We start from the raw sequence: 24,011 nt of genomic DNA on the forward strand, positions 1-24,011 counted from the left end.
AGTGAATGAGGAGGATACAGGGAAAAGGCAAAAATGGGAAACTCCAGAGAGGAAAACTAAAGAGGTTGGTAAATAGAATGATGGACTCTGGCAGAATCTGCCCTGGAATTGGACGGGGGTAGGACTAGGAGGGATGTAGGAAAATATTTATCTGGAAGGAGACTGGGCACTGTGAAGAAAGGATAGTGCAGTGGTTAGAGCACTACCCTGGGCTCGTCACTGCTATGATTGCAGCCAACGTAGACATATCCTAGCTAGCTTGGGTAGCTATTGCAACAAAGCTGTGGCAGCCTGGACTAAACACCCAAGTACATACCCTGCCTCTCTGGTGGGCTGATAGACAGCTCTGTATCACTCCCTCCTGATCCTGGGGGTTCTGACTCATCATTTTGGTAACAGTAGGTGGTACAACATGCCCTGGAAAGAGAGGAGTGTGATTTCATAGGGGGCGAGTTACAAGAAGACAAAGAACGCCCTATGTTTGCATACCATCCTCATCACCATGGCATCGGAGTAAAAGGACAGAAGAAGGAACAGAAAGAGAGAGAAAAGAAAGGGGTTAGTGAAGACAGAGGAACAGGAAGGGGAAGTGAAATCCATTTCCCTGATGAACAATAGAACTTGTTAAAGAATCAATGGACAGTCCCCACTGTAGCCTTTATTTACAGTGGGAAGAATGCTGTTAAGTCCCTTTATGTCACCGTCCTTTAAAGTTGCCCATTTTCAAAGGGAAGAGCCTCTTTATCTCACTGTAGCGGATCTTAGTCGATCAATCCTGCCCATTACTCAGTGCTTACAAATAAAAAGCAAGTGGGTATGTATGCTTGGCCCTCCAGTTCAAGCAGTACAGATGTTGTGCACACTAGGACAGCCCTGCTTTGTATAGGTGTAGGACCTACACTAGAGGTGTCACTGGTTTAGTTTTTAGTTACTCAGCACCAGGAGGGTTATTCTGCTATGAAAATGGACCATTTGGGGAGTGAATTTGTAAGGTCTTTGATCCCTTTGCAGTACTGGGCCTTCCCTGTAAGAGTTGGTGTCACATCCTCTAGAGCAGGGAGTTGAACTCCTTACGCTTCTTGGTGCGTAGAAATGGTCAGAGCAGAGCAGTGATTGGTCTAGTCCATGGTCCTGTCTCAGCCCATGGCCAGGACTAGACACTTAAGAGGAAGGGGCAAGACACCCCATAGTTGACATTTATAGAGGAAGTCTCCTTATCAGCCCATGCAGTTAGTGGTTAGCATATAACCTGGAACCTTATTTTATTCAAGTGGATATAGTTATCCATATAAAATGCTTACTCCTTTTTTGAGCCCTGCTAAGATCTTTGCCTCAACACTTTCTGGCAGCAAGCCTATGGTGACCAGATAGCAAATGTGAAAAATCGGGACAGGATGTGGGGGGTAATAGGTGCCTATATAAGCAAAAGCACCAAATATCAGGACTGTCCCTATAAAAATCGGGACATCTGGTCACCATAAGCAAGCCACACAAGCTAATTAGGTTGTATTAAAAAACAAACAAAAAAGGTATTTCCTTTAATCAGTTTTAAATTGGTCACCTTCCAGGTTGATTGGAAGATTCCTTGATCTTGTACTTTGAGGACAAGAAAGTAGGAATGTTTATGCTCGGTTTACCTTCTCTAGACTATTCATTATATTGTATACCTTCCTTGGATCCCGCCTTATTTACGCCCCCTCTAAACAGTCAGATTTCCCCCTCAGACTCACCTCATAGGGAAGTCTCTCCATGCCTCTGATCATTGTCACTACCCATTTCTATTTAAACTGTTTGGATTATAAACTCTTGGGGGCGGGGACTGTCTCTTACTAGGCGATTGGTTCACATTGTGCTGTCTGCTGTACAAATCTCAATTTCAGTCTCTCTAGAGGCTACCATAAGACAGATAAATAATGCTGTCCCTTTAAACTCCATTAATGTCTCACCTCAGGACTTGACAGCAGCCCCACCCCCCCACCCCTTTAACTGCTTTTATACAAGTTCCCGATGAAGGAATAAACCTGCCAAAGGAATAAAAGCTGCAAAAGGAATAAGCTTGCTGTGAATGTTGTAGCCCTTTATATCTATGAAGCCCCACTGAAGCCCCTCTCAAATGAATAGAGAGATAATGTTAATGGAATTATGCATTGTGTCTGATCAGGGACTGCCACTGAAAGATAAATGCCAAGGCAAAGCTGAGGCATTTAATCAAAAATAAACCACCTCACCATTTTTCTTCTTCCAAAGAAGCAAACCATGGTCCTGTCACTGCATATTATTTTGCTGGCATTATCTCTTATTTCCAAATAATTCAATTTAACAGGGAGGGGGGAGGTGGAAATGTGAAATCAAATTAATTAGAGTGACCCAACAAACTTGTGTTTGCACTGGAAGATTTAACATGGCAGCAAATCTAGTAGGAGACAAATTGCATTCAAATTAATTTAAGGGAGATAATTTGGGGCATATCAAGTTTATTTAGGATCAATTTTAATAAGCAAAAATAAAGTGAAGCAGTGGGTGATCCAATTCTAATAGAGGTTTATACAGTAGACTGACAGTTACTTAGGGAAAGCTCCATTTTTGTATGGCTGAGACAATGAAAAGGGGTCTCATTTCAACCAGCTGAACCTATTAGTTATGAATAAATTCTCTGATGAATTTGGCCCTTTTCCCATTTGCAGGTAGCAAGAGCCCTTAGCACATTTTGAGGGTCTGAGGTAAAATTCACTTTGGTGTGGGCAGCCAGCAGAAGGCCCCACAGAGCACTTTAGCCATCAAAATGGCACACAGCCATGTTGTATGGTCTAGTACATTGGGTACCAGACTGGGTTCTGCCATGAACTCACAGGAACACCTTGGGCAAGTCACTTTCCCTTTGGGCTAATGTAATATAGACCCATCTGTGTGCTAGGTATACTACAGAGAGGAATGGAAACAGGGTCCTTGCCCCCCTAACTTTCCCCCCCCAAAAAAGATTACAATCTAAATATCTTGGGTTTTAACACAATTTTGTACCTTTTTATCTTTAAGCCTTGGAGTTGGTGGTGTAGATTAGGTCAGGTCCTCAGCTGCTGTAATGCAGCCTCGTTCCACTGGAGACACAATGGGCCAGATCACGTGGGTATAAATGTATTTATTGAGCCAATAGCAGGGGGTGGAAGACAGTCCCTACCATTCACCGAGGACATTCACTCATGACCTGAATGCATTATACATTCCTAGACCAGGGACAGGTTTAAAACTGGAGTTTCACTACACTTAGTATTCAAAAAAAAAAAAAAACCACACACACACAACACAAACACACCACACACCCAGCTTGTGCTAACTCCCCTGCTGCTGAGATTTTCCAGAGCACACCAAACTCTGCTGCCGCAGCCACTCCCTGCTCCTCTTAAATCCCCTCAGCAGACCTTCAACCTTTAAAGATACAAGACCCAGGTAAGTATAATCCTGGCATTCCCATAGGAATGCTACACATACAGGTACCATACTCTACCATGTGGGACAAGAAGGAATTTGATCCTTTTGCAATTGGGGCGGGGAGGAGGAGGGGAGATGAAGGATATTGTCTCCAGGGGATAAGTGAAACTCACTAGTTTTTAGTGATCCAAGGGAGACAAGACTTTTAGAGTACTTGTGGCACCTTAGAGACTAACCAATTTATTTGAGCATGAGCTTTCGTGAGCTACAGCTCACTTCTTATGCTCAAATAAATTGGTTAGTCTCTAAGGTGCCACAAGTACTCCTTTTCTTTTTGCAAATACAGACTAACACGGCTGTTACTCTGAAGACTTTTAGAGTATTCAGGTTTTGGCTTTAAACTCCACACCAAAAGGCTCCTCATCGTCAGCGTGGGCTCTCCTTGATGTACACTGAAATGCTAAAGTAAAAATTCACCTAAGCAGCGCTAACATTATTGTAATGATTGATTATTAAATAATCATAATAAATCAGGGAGCCATTATGGTAGGCACTATAAACAAGTGATCACATCTCTTATCTGCTGGAACGTTTTCCCAGGGTAGGGGGAGGGAGCGTGGTATTAACCCATGAATGGGAGGGCCAGTTTGGAAAGTCAGGGCTTCAAGCAACCACTTCTTTCACTGGTCCAACCTTCCAAATATGAGGATGTACAAGAAAAAAAAAATCTGGCACCGTAAGAGATATTACATCCAAAAGCAAGGAGGAAAGTCTGTGCCTGATGCTGGGAGAGAAAGAAGAGACATGGCACCGTGCTACAGAGCCACCTGCCACCAAATCAGGAACAGACAGGGGTCAGCCTCCAAACACAGCATGTAACCCTATTCTGGGTGGGTGATAGTCCTGCCCCGAGAGAGACCTGCAGAGTCTGCTTCTTCCTCACCATCAGAAGAGACCAGGACGCATCACGGAACCCATGGTCCGACCAGGAGCCTGGCCTATGCGGGAGAATGGGGCACCCGAACCACCACTCCCATGAAGCAAATGAGAAAAGAAATATTTTGAATTCCAATATTTCACCAAAAAATCAACATTTTCCAACCAGCTCTCGTGGCTTACTCCCCTGCCCATACAGGAATGAGCTATGCCAGTAGAGCCATCTTTATACTGGTATAACTGCATCCACTCTTGATGGTTGGTACCACTTGGAATAGTTGAACCGGTATAGTTTGTGTGAAGACAGAACCTCACCCTTTAGCTTATCCTGCCAACAAAATTGAATTGAGAACAGTCCCAGCGCCACTTACTCACCCCAACCGGCACTTTAGGGTCATCACTAATGCATCCCCTGAATACTGGGCATTCCAGTACTTCCAGGAATGGCATGGGCCCACCTCCACTGGCATGGGCCCACCCGCACAGTGCATACAAAGTCACATTGCACCACTTTGAAGATCAGACCCCCCCCCTGCCCCCCGCAGTAGCACAGTGTGAACTTCAAAATGGCTGCAGCCTCCCTGCCATGCGTGATACCACACAAAACCACATCTGGTTTATATCACTCCGGACAGAGAGCAAACCAGACAAAAGCAGGACTGTCCAGCTTAAAACCAAATGAAGGGCCTGCCTACGGCGTGTCATCACTGCTCATCCTGTTGGAGAACAGAAGAACTGTTCACTGTCCCTCTTAGGAAGCATGGTTGTTACTGCCCATGGTTTGTTGTCCCCTGTCAATGAGCATGCAATTGGAAACGATACATGCCGAGCCATAAAAGATTATGAAGATTTAAAGGCCTCCCAGTGATTTATGCCTCTGTAATTAAGGGCTTTTAAATTTTAAATTAAAAGTTATGCGAGTTGTCTTTCCCTCTGAAAAATGCATTTATGGTTGGCTGCTTGGGTGAACTGAATAGCATTAAGCCCCACAGAGTCCGCTAGCCTGTGATCACAGCGCTTCCTCAAGCATAGGTAGTAGGGTGGGACAGAGGAGGAGAAATAAATGTCAACTTTTTACTGCAGCTTTAAGATCATGCAATAATAAGTCACCTAATTTCACCTAGAGGCTTGAATAGGCTCTGTGTCCTAGCCACTTTCTTGAGAAACTCCGTAAGACTCTTCAAGGGGTACTGCCAAAAGAGGACAACAAACTGTGACCCAAATCTTTTTGCACTTTGAGAGAAAGTTATTCAGACAGCAGGAAGTCTAGGGTAGAATGCAGAACAGTGATGTGGAATCATTGCTGCAAAGCCAGTAGATCCAGTTATTGGGGAATGCCCTCAGCATGCGAGTCTTCCCCAGATGGCGCAGAGCTGGGGTATCAGGGTAACAGATTCCCAGGCCGGATGGAACCATTGTGATCTGGTCTGACCACTTGTAGAGCACAGGCTAGAGAACTTACCCACAATAATGCCTCGACCGCCTAGAGCGCATCTTTCAGAAAAACATCCACTCTTGATTTTAAAGTTGTCAGTTATAGAGAATCCACCATGACTCTTGGTTAACAGTGCCCATGGTCAATTACTCTCACCATTAGAAAATGTAGGCCTTATTTCCAGTCTGAATCCGTCTAGCTTCAACTTCCAGCCACTGGATTGTATCATACCTGTCTCGGCTAGACTGAAAGGCTCGTTTTTTTAATTATGTCCCCCCCACTAGATACATAGAAACTAATCACACCACCCCTTAATTTCTGTGGCTCTTCTCTGAACCCCCTCCAATTTAGCGACATCCTTCTGAGTTGTAGGCACCAGAACAGGACACAGTAGTCTAACAATGGTTGGACCATTGCCAAAATGTAGGAGTAGAGAGGTTATTTTTCCTCTTTGAGATTCCCTTGTTTATGCATCCCAGGATCACCTTAGCTCTTTTGGCCACAACATCACACCAGGAGCTCATATTCAGCTGATTATCCACCATGAACCCCAAGTCTTTTTCAGAGTTACTGCTTCCCAGGATAGAGGCCCCCATCCCCCATCCTGTAAGTATGGCCGACGTTCTTTGCCCCTCAGTGTACACTTATGGGTTTGTACATTTATATACTCTAAGCCACCTTCTCACAGCTGCTCTCTGGCTCTCCTTGACTCCTGAGAAGGTCCCTGTGGGGTCCTGTGGCATCTGAGAGGCCTCATCTCCACAACAAAGCAGTGCTGGTTTAGTTAACTCAGTTCTTGCACGTGTCCACCTTTGTTTCAGTTTAGCAGTGCCTATCAAGCGAGATCAAGGTGATTGCTTACCAAAAGTAAGCTCAGTCAGTAATGGCACTCAAATCAAAATGCAAGCTTCCACACAAGGGGGATTGTACCAAATTAACTAATCCAATACAGCTTTCTCCTGTAGACTAGGCCCGAGTTACAGCAGCCTGGAAGTCACTGGCTGGGCAGGCCTCCAAGCCAGCTTCAAAATCCCAGGAGCTATAAAACTGATAAAGTCACCCTGATCTTCCTACCTCAGTTCCTGTCCAGAGCAGAACCAAAACAAAACAAATCCATTGCCTGGTGACTATCTAAAGCATTCTGGGATGGAGGCTCAGATAACACAGTTTAAACAAATTTGCCAAGTGGGTTCTAATGAATATAAAGGGACAGGACTTAGGCCAGCTGAGTGACCTTGAGCACATCACTTCATCTCGCTGTTCCTCATTCCCCCCCCGCCCCCAAATCTGTAAATTGGGGATTATGAGACCAACCTTTTTTGCAAAGCATTTTGAGGTCTACAGATGAAAAAACACTAGTATTAATTATTATTGAGGCTGCTAGATAGACAGACTCCGTGGGTCTCTCTAGCTCCCAGATTAACTGAATAGCCTGTGCTGTATTGTGTCACCATTCAAGGTGTCTTAAAGACCTGAGCTGGACTCCAGAGTCACAGAAAGGACTGGTTTCAGAGTAACAGCCGTGTTAGTCTGTATTCGCAAAAAGAACAGGAGGACTTGTGGCACCTTAGAGACTAACCAATTTGTTTGAGCATAAGCTTTTGTGAGCTACAGGACTGCTGATCTCAGTTCTGCATTTAAGTGGTACTGCAAACCTTGGAGGCTGTAAAGGAGTCGACTCACCTTTAGGCATTACCACGCTCTGGCTGAGCTAGCACCCCCTGCCAATGGTCACTCTAGCACAGTGATGGTTTCTTCATCAGGTAACTCAGACCTCCAAGCAGGTCACAATCTTCAGTCCACCCCTTCCCAGAGCTCCTTCCTACCTCAAGGCTTCTTGCTTTCCTTCTGGGTCTCCCAGTTTTTACCCCTCATTTAGTCACGGTCTCTCCCTGCCTAGCAAACTTTCCTCAATGTCTCTGCTTGGTTAGAGTCCCTCCCTGCTCTGAGCATCCATCCAACTCTTTCCCCAGCTGCACCATAATAGAATCATAGAATCATAGAATATCAGGGTTGGAAGGGACCCCAGAACGTCATCTAGTCCAACCCCCTGCTCGAAGCAGGACCAATTCCCAGTTAAATCATCCCAGCCAGGGCTTTGTCAAGCCTGACCTTAAAAACCTCTAAGGAAGGAGATTCTACCACCTCCCTAGGTAACGCATTCCAGTGTTTCACCACCCTCTTAGTAAAAAAGTTTTTCCTAATATCCAATCTAAACCTCCCCCACTGCATCTTGAGACCATTACTCCTCGTTCTGTCATCTGCTACCATTGAGAACAGTCTAGAGCCATCCTCTTTGGAACCCCCTTTCAGGTAGTTGAAAGCAGCTATCAAATCCCCCCTCATTCTTCTCTTCTGCAGGCTAAACAATCCCAGCTCCCTCAGCCTCTCCTCATAACTCATGTGTTCCAGTCCCCTAATCATTTTTGTTGCCCTTCGCTGGACTCTCTCCAATTTATCCACATCCTTCTTGAAGTGTGGGGCCCAAAACTGGACACAGTACTCCAGATGAGGCCTCACCAATGTCGAATAGAGGGGAACGATCACGTCCCTCGATCTGCTCGCTATGCCCCTACTTATACATCCCAAAATGCCATTGGCCTTCTTGGCAACAAGGGCACACTGCTGACTCATATCCAGCTTCTCGTCCACTGTCACCCCTAGGTCCTTTTCCGCAGAACTGCTGCCTAGCCATTCGGTCCCTAGTCTGTAGCTGTGCATTGGGTTCTTCCGTCCTAAGTGCAGGACCCTGCACTTATCCTTATTGAACCTCATCAGATTTCTTTTGGCCCAATCCTCCAATTTGTCTAGGTCCTTCTGTATCCTATCCCTCCCCTCCAGCGTATCTAGCACTCCTCCCAGTTTAGTATCATCCGCAAATTTGCTGAGAGTGCAATCCACACCATCCTCCAGATCATTTATGAAGATATTGAACAAAACCGGCCCCAGGACCGACCCTTGGGGTACTCCACTTGATACCGACTGCCAACTAGACATGGAGCCATTGATCACTACCCGTTGAGCCCGACAATCTAGCCAGCTTTCTACCCACCTTATAGTGCATTCATCCAGCCCATACTTCCTTAACTTGCTGACAAGAATACTGTGGGAGACCGTGTCAAAAGCTTTGCTAAAGTCAAGAAACAATACATCCACTGCTTTCCCTTCATCCACAGAACCAGTAATCTCATCATAAAAGGCAATTAGATTAGTCAGGCATGACCTTCCCTTGGTGAATCCATGCTGGCTGTTCCTGATCACTTTCCTCTCATGTAAGTGCTTCAGGATTGATTCTTTGAGGACCTGCTCCATGATTTTTCCAGGGACTGAGGTGAGGCTGACTGGCCTGTAGTTCCCAGGATCCTCCTTCTTCCCTTTTTTAAAGATTGGCACTACATTAGCCTTTTTCCAGTCATCCGGGACTTCCCCCGTTCGCCACGAGTTTTCAAAGATAATGGCCAATGGCTCTGCAATCACAGCCGCCAATTCCTTCAGCACTCTCGGATGCAACTCGTCCGGCCCCATGGACTTGTGCACGTCCAGCTTTTCTAAATAGTCCCTAACCACCTCTATCTTCACAGAGGGCTGGCCATCTCTTCCCCATTTTGTGATGCCCAGCGCAGCAGTCTGGGAGCTGACCTTGTTAGTGAAAACAGAGGCAAAAAAAGCATTGAGTACATTAGCTTTTTCCACATCCTCTGTCACTAGGTTGCCTCCCTCATTCAGTAAGGGGCCCACACTTTCCTTGGCTTTCTTCTTGTTGCCAACATACCTGAAGAAACCCTTCTTGTTACTCTTGACATCTCTCACTAGCTGCAGCTCCAGGTGCGATTTGGCCCTCCTGATGTCATTCCTACATGCCCGAGCAATATTTTTATACTCTTCCCTGGTCATATGTCCAACCTTCCACTTCTTGTAAGCTTCTTTTTTATGTTTAAGATCCGCTAGGATTTCACCATTAAGCCAAGCTGGTCGCCTGCCATATTTACTATTCTTTCTACTCATTGGGATGGTTTGTCCCTGTAACCTCAACAGGGATTCCTTGAAATACAGCCAGCTCTCCTGGACTCCTTTCCCCTTCAAGTTAGTCCCCCAGGGGATCCTGGCCATCCGTTCCCTGAGGGAGTCGAAGTCTGCTTTCCTGAAGTCCAGGGTCCGTATCCTGCTGCTTACCTTTCTTCCCTGCGTCAGGATCCTGAACTCAACCAACTCATGGTCACTGCCTCCCAGATTCCCATCCACTTTTGCTTCCCCCACTAATTCTACCCGGTTTGTGAGCAGCAGGTCAAGAAAAGCGCCCCCCCCCCAGTTGGCTCCTCTAGCACTTGCGCCAGGAAATTGTCCCCTACGCTTTCCAAAAACTTCCTGGATTGTCTATGCACCGCTGTACTGCTCTCCCAGCAGATATCAGGAAAATTAAAGTCACCCATGAGAATCAGGGCATGCGATCTAGTAGCTTCCGTGAGCTGCCGGAAGAAAGCCTCATCTACCTCATCCCCCTGGTCCGGTGGTCTATAGCAGACTCCCACCACTACATCACTCTTGTTGCACACACTTCTAAACTTAATCCAGAGACACTCAGGGTTTTCTGCAGTTTCGTACCGGAGCTCTGAGCAGTCATACTGCTTCCTTACATACAGTGCTACTCCCCCACCTTTTCTGCCCTGCCTGTCCTTCCTGAACAGTTTATATCCATCCATGACAGTACTCCAGTCATGTGAGTTATCCCACCAAGTCTCTGTTATTCCGATCACGTCATAGTTCCTTGACATCACCAGGACCTCCAGTTCTCCCTGCTTGTTTCCAAGGCTTTGTGCATTTGTATATAAGCACTTGAGATAACCTGTTGATCGCCCCTCATTCCCAGTATGAGGCAGGAGCCCTCCCCTCACAGACATTCCTGCCTGTGCTTCCTCCCGGTATCCCGCTTACCTCAGAGCTTTGGTCTCCTTCCCCCGGTGAACCTAGTTTAAAGCCATCCTCACTAGGTTAGCCAGCCTGCTGGCAAAGATGCTCTTCCCTCTCTTCGTAAGATGGAGCCCGTCTCTGCCCAGCACTCCTCCTTCATGGAGCACCATCCCATGGTCAAAGAAACCAAAGCCTTCTCTCCGGCACCACCTGCAGTGTCCATAAGCCTGGCTCTTTATGGGGAATTGCCAGATTCCCTTCAGGTGGGGCTTATTCTGTAATCAGGTTGGCTTAGCCCCAGGTTCTCCAGCCTTATTGGAAATCCTGGGGCAAGCCACCCTGTTACTAGGTTCTTCTTCTGTTTTGGCTTGGGCAAAAAGCCAGGTTTCAGGCAGCTGCCTGCTTCCTTATTTTAGTCCCCTGGTCACGGTTTTAAAATTGGATGTCCCTCATAAAGTAATGGGGCAAACTCAGAACCTCTTTGATTTCTATTTACAAACCCAAAGGGGGCTTGTTTTCCAGTTCAAGTTCAGAGGCAGCTGAAATCCCACGAGAACAGCAAATCTCACGGTATTTCCAGGAGGGAGGAGGTCACAGGGGAAACATAGATTCATAGATTCATAGATATTTAGGTCAGAAGGGACCATTATGATCATCTAGTCTGACCTCCTGCACAATGCAGGCCACAGCTTGAATACAGAAACAGCTTGAAAAGAGCTTGATGTCTTATGAAACCTCACCAAACTACTCTGTGGGGTGCGGGGAGTTAGATGATTAAAACCATAATGAGAGAGCAATTAAGAGGCATAGGGCAAGAGAGAAAGGGGACGTCCGAGGTGAGGTTGGAGAGGAGATGGAACTGATGATGCAGAGAGATACAGGGAGGCTGTTCCAGACAACAGCAGCAGAGGAGAAGGCCCAAGCATGGACAGGATGAAGGAACAAAGAGGGGGCTTGATTCAAGATGAGCAAAAAAATAGGTATGAAGAGTGAAAGTGATTTGCAAAGTAGGATGGAGTAAATTTAACCCACTGGCTCAGTGTGTGTTGTGTGTCCCTCTTGTCGGAGGGAAACACAATTCTCTCTCTTCAGGTTGGGTACAGGTTCAGATACACGTTATTACCTCAAGCAATTGCACAGAAGCAGAAAGTGCACTAGGACACAGGGTTTCCCCCACCTGGGCAGGTCTCTCTAAAGAGAAACAATCAGAGCAAGTATTTATACCTTTATTACAGACAATAATGAGCAACAGCTGCATATTGTTTATACATATTCCTTCACGATATCTTATTTTTCTCATCAATTTCTCTTATAGTCGACATTCTATTCTTATCTAATACAAGGTCACAACAGCCTCTCTCACAGTTCTTTTCCCACTCGCTTCGCAGTATCCCCGCTTCTACAAATCTCGCGTTATTAAGGCTAGAGTTAGCCTGACTCCTGCTCATTTCAGAGGCCTGCATCCAAATTCCCTTTATCTACTTCCACACTCTCTAGTGGCTGGACTAAATAAAATAAAATAAGAGCCTACTCTTGCTACCAACTTTTAGTGCCTAGGCCTAAGGTCCCAGGTTCGATACCAGCTGATGAGCTGCAGTGGGGAAGAGATGTGATTGCATAAATCCACTGAGCGCTCAAACACTACCCACATATCCTGACTCTCAGTCCAGCAGAATACCTCAAGCGACAGGGAGTGATTCTGATCCCAACCCAGTGTTACACTACCCTAATTCCATTGGCTTCGATGGAGTTACTTTTGATCTAGTGCAGGTAAGACCAGCGTTATACCCACTGTACCTATGTACTTTCGGCTCTGATATTTAGAAACCGGGATGGTGTGGCTGGCTGAACACAGTAACTAGGCTGCTAGGCCCCAGCCCTGCCATGAGTTTTGCACGGACAAACTGCTGCACCTGCACAGATCAGAGCATTGGCCCGTATTTGGTTATAGTTATGAGGTCCCAAAGACAGGGCATTAGGCTGGGAGTCAGGACAACCCAGTTTCTGGTCTCAACTCTGCCACTGACCTGCTGTGTGACCCTGGGCAAGTCCCTCCATCTCTCTGTTTCCCCTCCCACTCATTATCTGTCTTGTCTACTTAGCCGAATAGCTCTTTGTGTCAGCGGCTGTCTCTCACTATGGGACCCTAATCTTGATTGTGACCCCTAGAGCTACTGTAATACAAATAATAATTTCCATCCCATCTATTTTTTATGTGCTACTGATCTATATTAAACAGTTGGTGATTAGTACATTTATGCTGCAATAAATCTAGATGTTTGTTTTTCGTGATAAGCATGGCTTTTAACTTTATGTACGGGAGAGTGTTTTAATTATAAAATCAATACTTTTTTTAAAGACTTTCCAACTTAGGAATGCTGCGCTGTGCAACGTTCATGGCTGTGTGCAGCGAGCACTCTCCTCTGACTCTTCGTTTGTGCAGTACATAAACCCCATCTATAAGAGATCAGCAGACTTCTTTTAACTCAAGAAACTATTCATTCCTTATTATCTTGGCTGAGTCTCTCTTCCCCATTGAGTCCTGATTCCTGCCAGCTGATCCACATGGGTTGACCCCTGCATCTCTGGAACCCCACTGACTTCAATAGAAGTCACTGCTGTTGAAAGGCCATAAGAAGTATGGTCTAGTGGGTAGAGCACGGGACTAGGAATCCTGAGACCCAGGTTCAATTCCCAGCCCTAATAGGAACTTCTTGTGTGGCCTTGGATAAGTCACTTAGTCTCTCTGTATTCCATGCTCCATCAGTCATATGGAGAGAATACTTCATGGGGAAGGATAAAATCCATAAAGGACTATGACATGCTCAGATACTGTGGTAATGAGGGCTGTATAAGTAGCTAGATTTATAGGAGGAATAATTTCATGGAGCTTTCTTATAGCGCATCACGAGCTATCAAAGCACTTCATAGTCTTTATTGTATTTATCCTCACAACACCCCATATAAGGTAGGGAAGAGCTAATATCTCCATTGTACAGATGGGAAACTGAAGCACAGAGAAACAAAGTGACTTGACCAAGGTCACACAGGAAATCTTTGGTAGGGCATGTGATACAGAGGCTCCTTTGAAAAGGGTCCCGATCTTTGCAAACAACTTTGGTCTCAGACCTGACAAACTTACGACACCAAACACATGTCTTGCAGGATAGTTATCCATAAAAAGTAGCAAGTAAGGTATCTCCAGAAAGCTCGTAACTTGTAAAGAGTCATAATCCTTGCAAGATGTACATATGGGCAATATTGAAGGAATAATATAACTATACTGACAGTATGCTTTATGGACTTGAAGTAAAAGTTAGGGCTTGTCTACACTTGAAATTCTACTGCGGGACAGTTGCTGCTCCTGCAGCAACCCTTCAGTGTAGACACTCACTACAGCGACAGGAGGGATTTTCCCATCAGCACAGTTAATCCACCTCCCCAAGAGGCAGTAGCTAAATTGATGGGAGATTTCACGGGGGCTTAAGTCTGCTTAACTAGGGGCAGATCTACACTACAAATGTGCAGCTGCACCACTGTAGCGTGTCTGGTGAAGACGCTCTAAGCCGATTGGAGAGAGCTCTCCCATCGGCTTAATAACTCCACCTCCATGAGAGACGGTAGCTATGTAGGCAGCTAGGTGACGGTGGGCAAAGCTCTCCTGCCAACATGGCGCTGTCTACATGCAGGGAGGGTTACGGTTGGTATAATGACGTCCCTTGCTCAGGGGTGTGGATTTTTCACACCTCAGTGTGACACAGCGGGCTTGATGTAACTTTTGAGTGTAAACTTGGCTTTAGTCACTTGGGAATAATGTGTGTCAGTGGTGGCCCATTCAAGCAGGAGAGATTTGTCACCCCGCCCTGTTTAGCCAGTGATGCAGGCAAGGCTCAATTGTCTAGCCTTGCCCCATCCCAAGACTTACAAAGGAAAAAACATCAGACAACTGTAAACAGTCAAAACCTCTCAGAAGTTAAAAAAAAAAGGAACATGAATAAAGACAAAAGACTGTCTCAGAATAACAGAGAAAGGCATGAGGTGTCCTTTCACTGAGGAGACACCTTGGGAAGCAGAAATGTTCTAATGAAAAAATGGATCCTGGTTTCTGTGAATCCAGCCAGCTCTGCAACAGACTGAATTTTGGGTGGGAACACTACTTTATTAGATAGGAAAGGTAACTATGGATAAGAGTGGACTCAGGTTCACATTTTATGATTTTGTTTTGTGGTGTAACCGTTTGTTTCCACTACTCTCTCTCAGGTTTAGTTAGCTCTCCATTCTTTCTTAAATACACCTACTTTTGTTTTATTGTAATTGCTCACAGGTGCGGTGCAGTTTACAAGAGCGGTGGTTTAAGGTAAAACTAGTAAACCGAGTCACACTGCTGCTTTGGGGGCCGAGCAACTGGGATTTTTGTGGATAACCAGTGTCAGGAGCTGGATATCACAGGGGAGCGATTCAAAGGGACTCAGGTGCTCCTATTGTTAACCTGCAAGTCAAAGACAGGGCTGGTATAGGAGAGTGTTTGATGGGCTAACAGGCTCCCAGAATTAGGGAGCTGACACCCAGTTAAGCACATGCAAATCTCCCTCATGCTGGAGGCAGGGGATCATGAGATGACCAACAATCCTGGTTGCCCTGAGGGCGGTCATAGAATAGGGAACTGAACCTGAGTCTCCCAAGTCCTAGCCTAGTGCCCTAACCACTGGACAATCCTTCCTCGCTACAAGGGCTGTCTCACAGAATCAAGGCCTTGAAGGCCTGGCAGTGGTATGAGCCATCAAAAAGTTTGGACCCCTACTCTAGAGTAAAGCTGTTTCTCCAAACCTTTGAGCTCAATTTTCTCCTGGTATAAATCCATTGGGCCAGAGCTCTGCAGTTGGTGTGTCCATTGTAGTCAGTGGAGCGATGATGATTTACACCACCTGAAGTGCTGTCCCATTGACCTCAGTAGAGTTAGAGCTGCATAAAGGAGGGGAGAATCAGTCCTCTCAGGCCTACGGAGTCAGGAGACACATATCAAGAGAACAGCCTCTCTCACGGTACTTTGGCATTTCCGCTTCTAGCCAGGCCTTGGAAAGATGGAGGAAATGATTTAAATGAATCTGGAACTTCCCAAAAGATCTGGTTTGAACTCTGGAGTAAGGTAGGGGCTGTGGTAAATTATGTATTTGTCCATGGCCATACTGGATCAAACCACTGGTCCCACGATGGATGCTCCCATTTGCCCTATACAGACACATAATCTTACAAAGCTTTTGGCCTTGGTGGGAATGTGCCCTCTCCTCAGGAATAAGAGGGCGAAAACATAACAGGAGCTAAGAGCACTTACTAGCTAGAGGAGATGAAGATACAACAGTTACAAAATGGCTGCTTTAAAACTGTAGCTGCCTTGTGCTGCTCAATTTAAAGTGTCCGCCCCCTTTAAAGCATGCTGGGAAAAAGTTCCTACAAGGCAGCAACCTTATTTTAGGAAGAATGAGTAGGGATTAGGCAGTTTTCAAGAAAGGTGTTTTGTGTTTCGTCGTTACATTGTCGTGTCAGTTTATCCTGTGGCAGAGAGTTCCATGGGTTAATTCTGTAAAACAAAGCGGCAGGGCAGGATTGTTGGTCATCTTATGAGGTATTTAGTAGTTTAACTGATTGGTAAAAGCTTATCTAGGGAGTTAAAGGGTATTGCTGAATTACCGCTTCCAATGAAAGTTAAGACCTTGGCCCTAAGTATTTTTATTTGGATTTATTAAGCAGCATTAGGGGTCTCAGTGAAAAGTAATACATGGTCCTTGTCCCAAGGATCTTATGTTCTAAATGAGATAGACAATGTCAATGTGGTTCATACACATAATGAACTGGGTGACCAAATGAAAATCTGTTCTCAAGGCACTGTGTATGTGTAGGGAGTTCAGACAGGGACTGGCATGAGAGGGGTTAAATCTTCATTTTCCCACTTGTGAGGGGTTTTTCCTTCACAGTATTTTGTTCAAATCAATAGGGGCAGCATTGTCTAATGGTTAAAGTAAGGGATGGGGAGTCAGGAGACCTGGCTGCTCCTTTAGACTCTGCTAATGACGCTGTTTGTGACTTTTGGTAAATCACTTATTATTATTTAATGTTGGTATCGGCAGCAAGAGGCCCAACCCAAGATTAGATCCCCATTGTGTGAAGTGTTGCAAATACATACAATATAAGACACGCTCTCCTAGTTTAAAAGACAGCGAGTGGGCAAACATAAGTACTATTATCCTTGTTTTACAGATGGCAAGCTCAGGCATGGTAACCTCAAACTACGAGATTCAGTTTCCCATTAAAGGTCACACAAGGAGTTTATGCCAGAGCCAGGAATTGAACCTATGTCTTTTGAGTCCCAGTCCAGTGCCTTAATCACCGTATCAGTGTTCCTCCTTATTTAGGCCTTGTGCCTATTGAAATCAATGACACAATTCCAATTAACTTCAGTGGGAGTGGGAATGGGCCTTTAACCTCAGCGTGCCTCAGTTTCTGCCTCTGCGAAATGGGCATGATTCTGCCTTCACATAGTCCATGAAGATCCTCCCATCATGAGCAAAGCTGCACATCAGTGCAAAGTGGGATTACCGTCGCCCTTGCTGCCTGCTGCTGCCGAGGGACCCAGTCCAGGCATTGAAAGCCAATGAATCGATTCATTTCAGCCAGTCTGCTGAGAGGAAGATAGAAACCTCCTATGGCGGCAGGAGCTGTGACCACTCATGTAAACACAAGTTAATCAACAACTTGCATTAACTAAGTATAATCAGGTGATGACCCCAATTTCTTTTATTCCGGGGTATATTTCTTCAGCAGCAGCTCACATCAGCATTTACAACTTATTTCTTTGCCACTTATATCTCATTAGCATCCACATTCAGAACAAGTACAGGCAGTGGTAATTACAGCGGCCAGCCATGCAGGAAGTGAGGAGCTCGTTCACTCTGCCGGGTGTGGCTTTTTGGGGTACGCCTGCACTGCAAGAAAAGACCCACAGCCGGGGCTGCTGGAACGATTTGTACAGTGGGGGAATTGAGGGGCTTAGAGCCCTTAAACCAAACTGTAAAGCCTGTGTATGATGGAAACCGCTTCAAGCCGCCAGTGCCCCTACTTCCAGCACCTATCCCCACAGCACAGCTGTGGCTGGCCCAGGTCAGCTGACTCGGGCTCGGACTGCAGCGTGGATGCTCAGGCTCAGGCTGGGCTCTGAAACCCCATGCGGGGCGCGGATCTCAGAGCTGGGGCTCCAGCCCAAGCCTGAGCATTTACTCTGCAATGTTTAGCCCCGCATCCTGCGCCCCGCGAGCCCAAGGCAACGGACCCGGGCTCTGAGACTCAGAGCTGCGGGTTTTCTATTGCCGTGTAGACGTAACCTTAGGTGCTGCTGGAGTTCAGGATGGAGCAGCTATGGCTCTTCCTGCGGACAAATCGGTTGTGGGACTCATACAGATGCTTTCTGAGTCAGGGGTGCTCCCCTTCCTTCCCAAGAGTGGAACCTGACAGCCCAACGCACTCCGTAGAGTCCTGGCATAGCAAGCGTGGAAGCATTAGTATTACGTGTATTACGTGTATTACACACAGGCCCCAACCATGATCAAAGCCCTGCTGTGCTAGGTCCCATATATACACATTGCAAGGGACAGTCCCTGCCCCAAAGAACTTCCACTCTAAACGGACGAGAGACAAAGGGCAGGAGAAAGCTACTTTGGGATCCTTCTATGGCCCCCTGTCACCGCCGCATCTGAACACCTCACAATCTATAATGTACTTATCCTCACACAACAGGTGGGGAACTGAGGCGCAGGTAATCTAAGGCTTTGTCTACACTAGAAAGTTGTGCTGCTTTAAGGGTTCCTTTATAGAGATAGCAGGTCAGCGTTCCCTAGTGTGGACTCAGTTATACCAGTATACAGGTGTGTTACACCGGCAGAGTTTATTCCTATATGGGCAGAGGAATAAGTTATTCTGCTATAAATTACCTTTGTAACATTCACACTAGAGGATGTGCTATTACAACTATTTCACAATAAACAAGACAGTTATAACCGTTCGAAATGTGTGGATAGACCAGGCCAAATCTGTGTGCATAAGGTCACGCAGGAAGGCTACAGCAGAGTTGGGAAATGAACCCTGAGCTTCTGGAATGCAGTCTAGGGGTTTAACCACAACACCTCCTCTTATCTGACATCAACATGTAGCCATCACATCATCCAACACTGCCTTGAAGTTGCCCTGTGGTGTAATGAACATAATTCTACGCCACAGTACTGGACAGGGAGCAAAGAAGAGTACACAATCCAATTGAAATTATAAGGAGAATTTAGAAATGCAGAATGTAATCAATTTTCAGAAAGTAGAATATGGACACAGGCACTAAAAGAACCCTAATCCATTGTGTAAAGTTCAATTGGACCTTTAAGGGCCAAGTATAGTGAGAAATTTAATATCACAAGTCACTGTGAAAACCCCCAGTGGATTATGATTTCATTAGCGCATTCAAACATGTCAGCTGCAGAAGCATGCCAGGGATTGTGCAATTCAAAAGAGCCAAACACTGGCTCCGGGAACAATTTTTTTTCTTCTCTGAGATGAGCTCATTTTAATAGTTGCAATTACTTCTAATCTAGTTACCTTAATACAATTTAATACAACTGGGTAAAATAGCCTTCTTTTATATATACCGCTTATATAGCCACAATAGCACCAAACAGACTGCAGAGCACCACAGGGAATTAATTCCAGCCTGGGAAGACCTGAGCCAACAATCTCCACTCGCTCAGTTTATAAGGTCACTGGAATCCCTCAGTGGGAATGACTTCCTTGTAAATGACTGCAGCCCAGCTATTAATGTGTGTCAAATCCCAGATCTTACAGGTGGTAACCTTATCCGGTGAAGAGGCTGCCTGCAGATATTCTGTTCCCCTAGTCACAAGGAGACTTGATTTAGTTACAGGGAGAAGACAAGCCGTGTAGGCTAGTGAACCAAGCACAGGCCTGGCAGCCAGGAATTTGGCTAGTATGTTGATTGGCACCAGTAGAGACTAGCTAGAGCTTCTGATTTATACTACAGGCTTGCTGTATGGACTTGGGTAAGACATTTCTAGTGCTGTAATCCGCCTACCTGTGGAATACCTAGATACTTATGAGTGGTGTCGCTAAGAAGCAGTGTGGTCCAGAGCACTGGGCTAAAATCCAAAGACTTCTGAGTTCTAATCCTGCTTCTGGACGTGCTGTGTGCGTGACCTTGATCAAGTCCCTTAAACCCAATCTACGCTAGAAAATTAGTGCTTAATTATGTCACTCGGGTGTAACAAATCCATACCCCCGAGCAGCATAGTTAAACTGACTCCTGGGCAATCCCTACAGGCTGGAGAAGGAATATTTGGTCAATTTGCTTTGAAATTATAGGGGTGGAACCCCCAAAGTAGCAGGATGCATCTGTTGATTTTAATCTTTTTTACTTGTGCTTGAAGAGGTAGTGAGATAACCAATGGAGGGAGAGTGGCTATCTGCTTCTCATCCCCTTCCAAAGTGATGCAGAGAGGACCCTGCGGAGCACTCTGTTTATATCTACGGGGAGGTCCTGGGAATCCTCCGTATATACCTTGATGAAACTTTCCTGCAGGTAGTCTGCAATCCTCTGCTGGAGATTTCTGGGGAGGGCTGCCTTACTTCTTCCGCCGTGGTAGGACACTTTCCCACGCCAGGCAGCAATTACTTCAGCGGGAAGCACGGCAGCCCACAGGCTAGCAGCATATGGTCCTGGGCAGCACCCCGATACCTGCAGGAGCTGTTCTCTTTCAGCCTCCGTTACCTTCAGGAGTGAGATATCAGCTAAAATCACCGCCATCTGGGGAAAACGATGCCAGTATTCAGTTCAGTTGCACTATTCACATATACTTATACCTGTGAGCTATCCCGCCCCAGGGCCATACTTACCATGGCTGCTGTATAAATCCCAAGGAGAAGTGAGAATGTAGTGCTTACAACTTGTGTGGATCAAGGGAAGTGCAGTATCCTAAATTTCGATTTATCTCATGAAGACACTGACAATGGTACTTCTGTGTATTGCATCTTCAGCAGCAGCAAATAGGGCCTTGAGGGTCTCGCCACTCGCCACAGTGGTGGAGTGTCTAATTCAGATAAGGAGAAGGAAGAGGGCTCTGGATGACATGTTCCAAGAGACCCTACCAGCCTCTGCGGCTTCACACAACGAGCACAGGGTTTGGAGTATCACCCTTGCAGGCAACATGGACAGGGATGGCCTGGAGAGGAGAAAGGCACAGGAGAAGGACAGGGATGTGCAATAGGAGATCCTTGCACTTCTCAGGGAGCAAACAGACGTGCTGCAGATGCTGATGGACCTGCAGGTTCAACAATCCTATGCTCACCTCCCTCTGCAGAGAGAACTGCATCCTGGGACCTCCCTATACCCCCTGCCAACATCTTGCATGGCATCAGGGGCCGCTGCTCTGCCCCTACCGCTCCATCCCTTAAAGTCATTCACAGCCGCACATGCACTGACCTGTGAGAGACACCGTGGGTGTCTATGTATCTGGAATGGAAATGACTGTTCTTTCCCCTTCATAAGTTCTTTTCCCTTAATTTATTAGGTTTTATGAAGTTATAAATGTTTTTCTATTTGCATTGTTATAGAATAAAACTCTGGTTTTGGAAACATAATTAACCTTTATGAGTTCCCTCCGTAAGCTGGGTGGTGCTGACATCATTCATGGACAGTATTAATAGGTGCATTGGCAGGGCTGTATTACTACAGACGCAGCATTCGCCCGAGAGTTTATACAGGAATGCAGATGACCAAGGACAGGTAGAGCAAACTACAGGAACACACGTGACTTTGGCTCACTATTAAACTGGTCTTTCGAAACCTCCTTGAGCCTGGCTGCTCAAAGTCAGCGGGACAGCCAATCCACCTCCGCCTTCCACCCCAGCAGAGACTTTTCCCCCTTTGCTTCACAGGTAATATGCAGGACACAGCAGGCAGCTATAACCACTGGAATTTTTTTTTCACTGAGATCTAATCTCGTGGGTAGACAGTGCCAGCAACCCTTCCAAACCACCAGCAAACTACCAAAGGCACATTCAGCTGTCATCTGCACCTTCTCCGCCTGTAATTGAAGCATTCCTTGGTGCTATCAAGGTGGCCAGTGTATGGCTTCTTGAGCCGTGAGGGCAAGGAGTAATCCACTGGTTGGGAAAGAATGTCCCTGCTTGCAGCTTTCTGAACAGTCCGGTGTTCTTAAAGATGTGTGCGTCATGCACCTTCCCTGACCAACCCACACTGATGTTGGTCAAGCATCCCTGATGATCAACCAGTGCTTGCAATACCCCAGAAAAGCAGCCCTTTCTGTTGATGTATTCTGTGGCAAGGTGGTCTGGTGCCAAAACGGGGATATGTGTGCCATCTGTCACCCTACCACAGTTTGGGAACCCCACTGCCGCAAAACCATCCACTATGTCCTGCACATTGCCCGGAGTCACAGTCTTTTGAAGCAAGAGGCGGTTAATGGCCCTGCACACATGCATCACAGCAACCTCCACGGTGGATTTCCCAACTGCAAACTGATCGGTAGCAATCGCACGTTGCAAGTTTCCACAATGCAATCACCACCTGCTTCTCCACTGTGAGTGCAGCTTTCACTTTGGTGTCACTGCGCTGGAGGGCTGGGGTGAGCCCCGCATACAGGTCCAGGAATGTGGCCTGGCGCATCTGAACTTTCTGCAGCCACTGCTCTTCGTCCCAACCTGCGCGAAAATGCGATCCCACAAGTCAGTGCTTGTTTCTCAGGCCCAGAACGGGTGTGCCACCGACAACCTTGAATTGTTTCTTTCTATGTCCCACAGCAATCTAGTCTCCAAGGAATCGCCATGTTCCCCACGGCTCCTCTTGTGTCTCTACAAAAACTGCAGGATCAGGTGACCCAGGCTCCCAGCGCTCTTCACAACAGCACCAGAGCTGTGCAAGATCCATGCTTCTGTCACAGATGGCGCACAGAGAGGAGGGACACACGGGTTTGTGTGGGTGATTTTGAAAAGAGGTGTGAAATATTATGGGGGCAGATGAAATTATGGGAGGGAGAACATTGCCTTATGGGAATCTGAAGCCATGCTCCCAGTCACCTCTGAATGACTCTTTTTGGCCCCATGAGGCATTGCAAAACCTTCCCAAAACACCTTGCACTCAGGGCCGGATTTACACCTTACCCTAGGCAGAGCATCTTCAGCACCCTCCTCCCCCTCCTTCCCCCCCCGCCGCCTCCAGCTGAAACAAAAAGAAATATAAACACAGCCTCCCCAGGAAGGCATCAGACCCTCTGCCACACATGGCACTCTCAGCCGGGGCGCAGCCCACCCGCCCCAGATGAGGCGCAAGGAGGGGCCTGTGCCTCTCCCCACAGCGAGCAGTCCCCAGGTGTCTTCCATCCCTCCTGCAGCCTGGCACAGCCGCCGTGCTCTGGCTCTGCCCATGTAAGTGAATGGGGCGCCCGCCACACCCCTTCCGGGCACGGGGCAGAGGCAGCGGGTGGCCGAGATTGGGAAGGGGCTGAGACACTCCCAGTAGCTGCCCCGCCCAGCCACGACTCACAGCACCCCCAGGCGGGCTGACTCGGATGCTCGACCTGCTGCAGCCCCACATGCGGGGCAGCCACCAACCCACGCCAGGAGCCTGGCTGCCCATGGGGGAACCTGTATGTATTATCTTTTAATCCACTTTTAACTTTTAGGTGCCCCTAGAACGCCAGCGCCCCTAGGCACGTGCCTACTATGCCTAATTAGAAATCCGTCCCTGCCTGCGCTACATGGTGGCGAGCTGCACATGGTACACTGCTCTCTGCATTGATACAAGCACTCCTAGCGAGGACACGCACCACCGACACAAGGATTGCAGTGTGGACACACCCAAGTGATGTTATAACTGCAGCAGCTGAACCCCGACATAACTTAAATTGCCATAATTCTGTAGCATAGACATGGCCTTAGTCTCCTCCGCTCTAAAGTAGGGATGATAATGCTTAGGATTGTTAGCTCCCAGGACAGTTGTTAGGGTTAAGGAATGCCTGTAAAGAACTGGTATTTCAACCTCATCATGTCTCAGTTTTCCCCATCTGTAAAATGGGGGTACTACCTCACAGGGACAATAAGCAATATAACACTATATCCAAGGATGGGATTTACACAATAGCAATGAGAAAAGGAGGACTTGTGGCACCTTAGAGACTAACCAATTTATTTGAGCATGAGCTTTCGTGAGCTACAGCTCACTTCATCGGATGCATGCCGT

The sequence above is a fragment of the Lepidochelys kempii genome, chromosome 1 (genome assembly GCF_965140285.1).
Source record: "Lepidochelys kempii isolate rLepKem1 chromosome 1, rLepKem1.hap1, whole genome shotgun sequence".
NCBI classification, from domain to species: Eukaryota; Metazoa; Chordata; order Testudines; family Cheloniidae; genus Lepidochelys; species Lepidochelys kempii.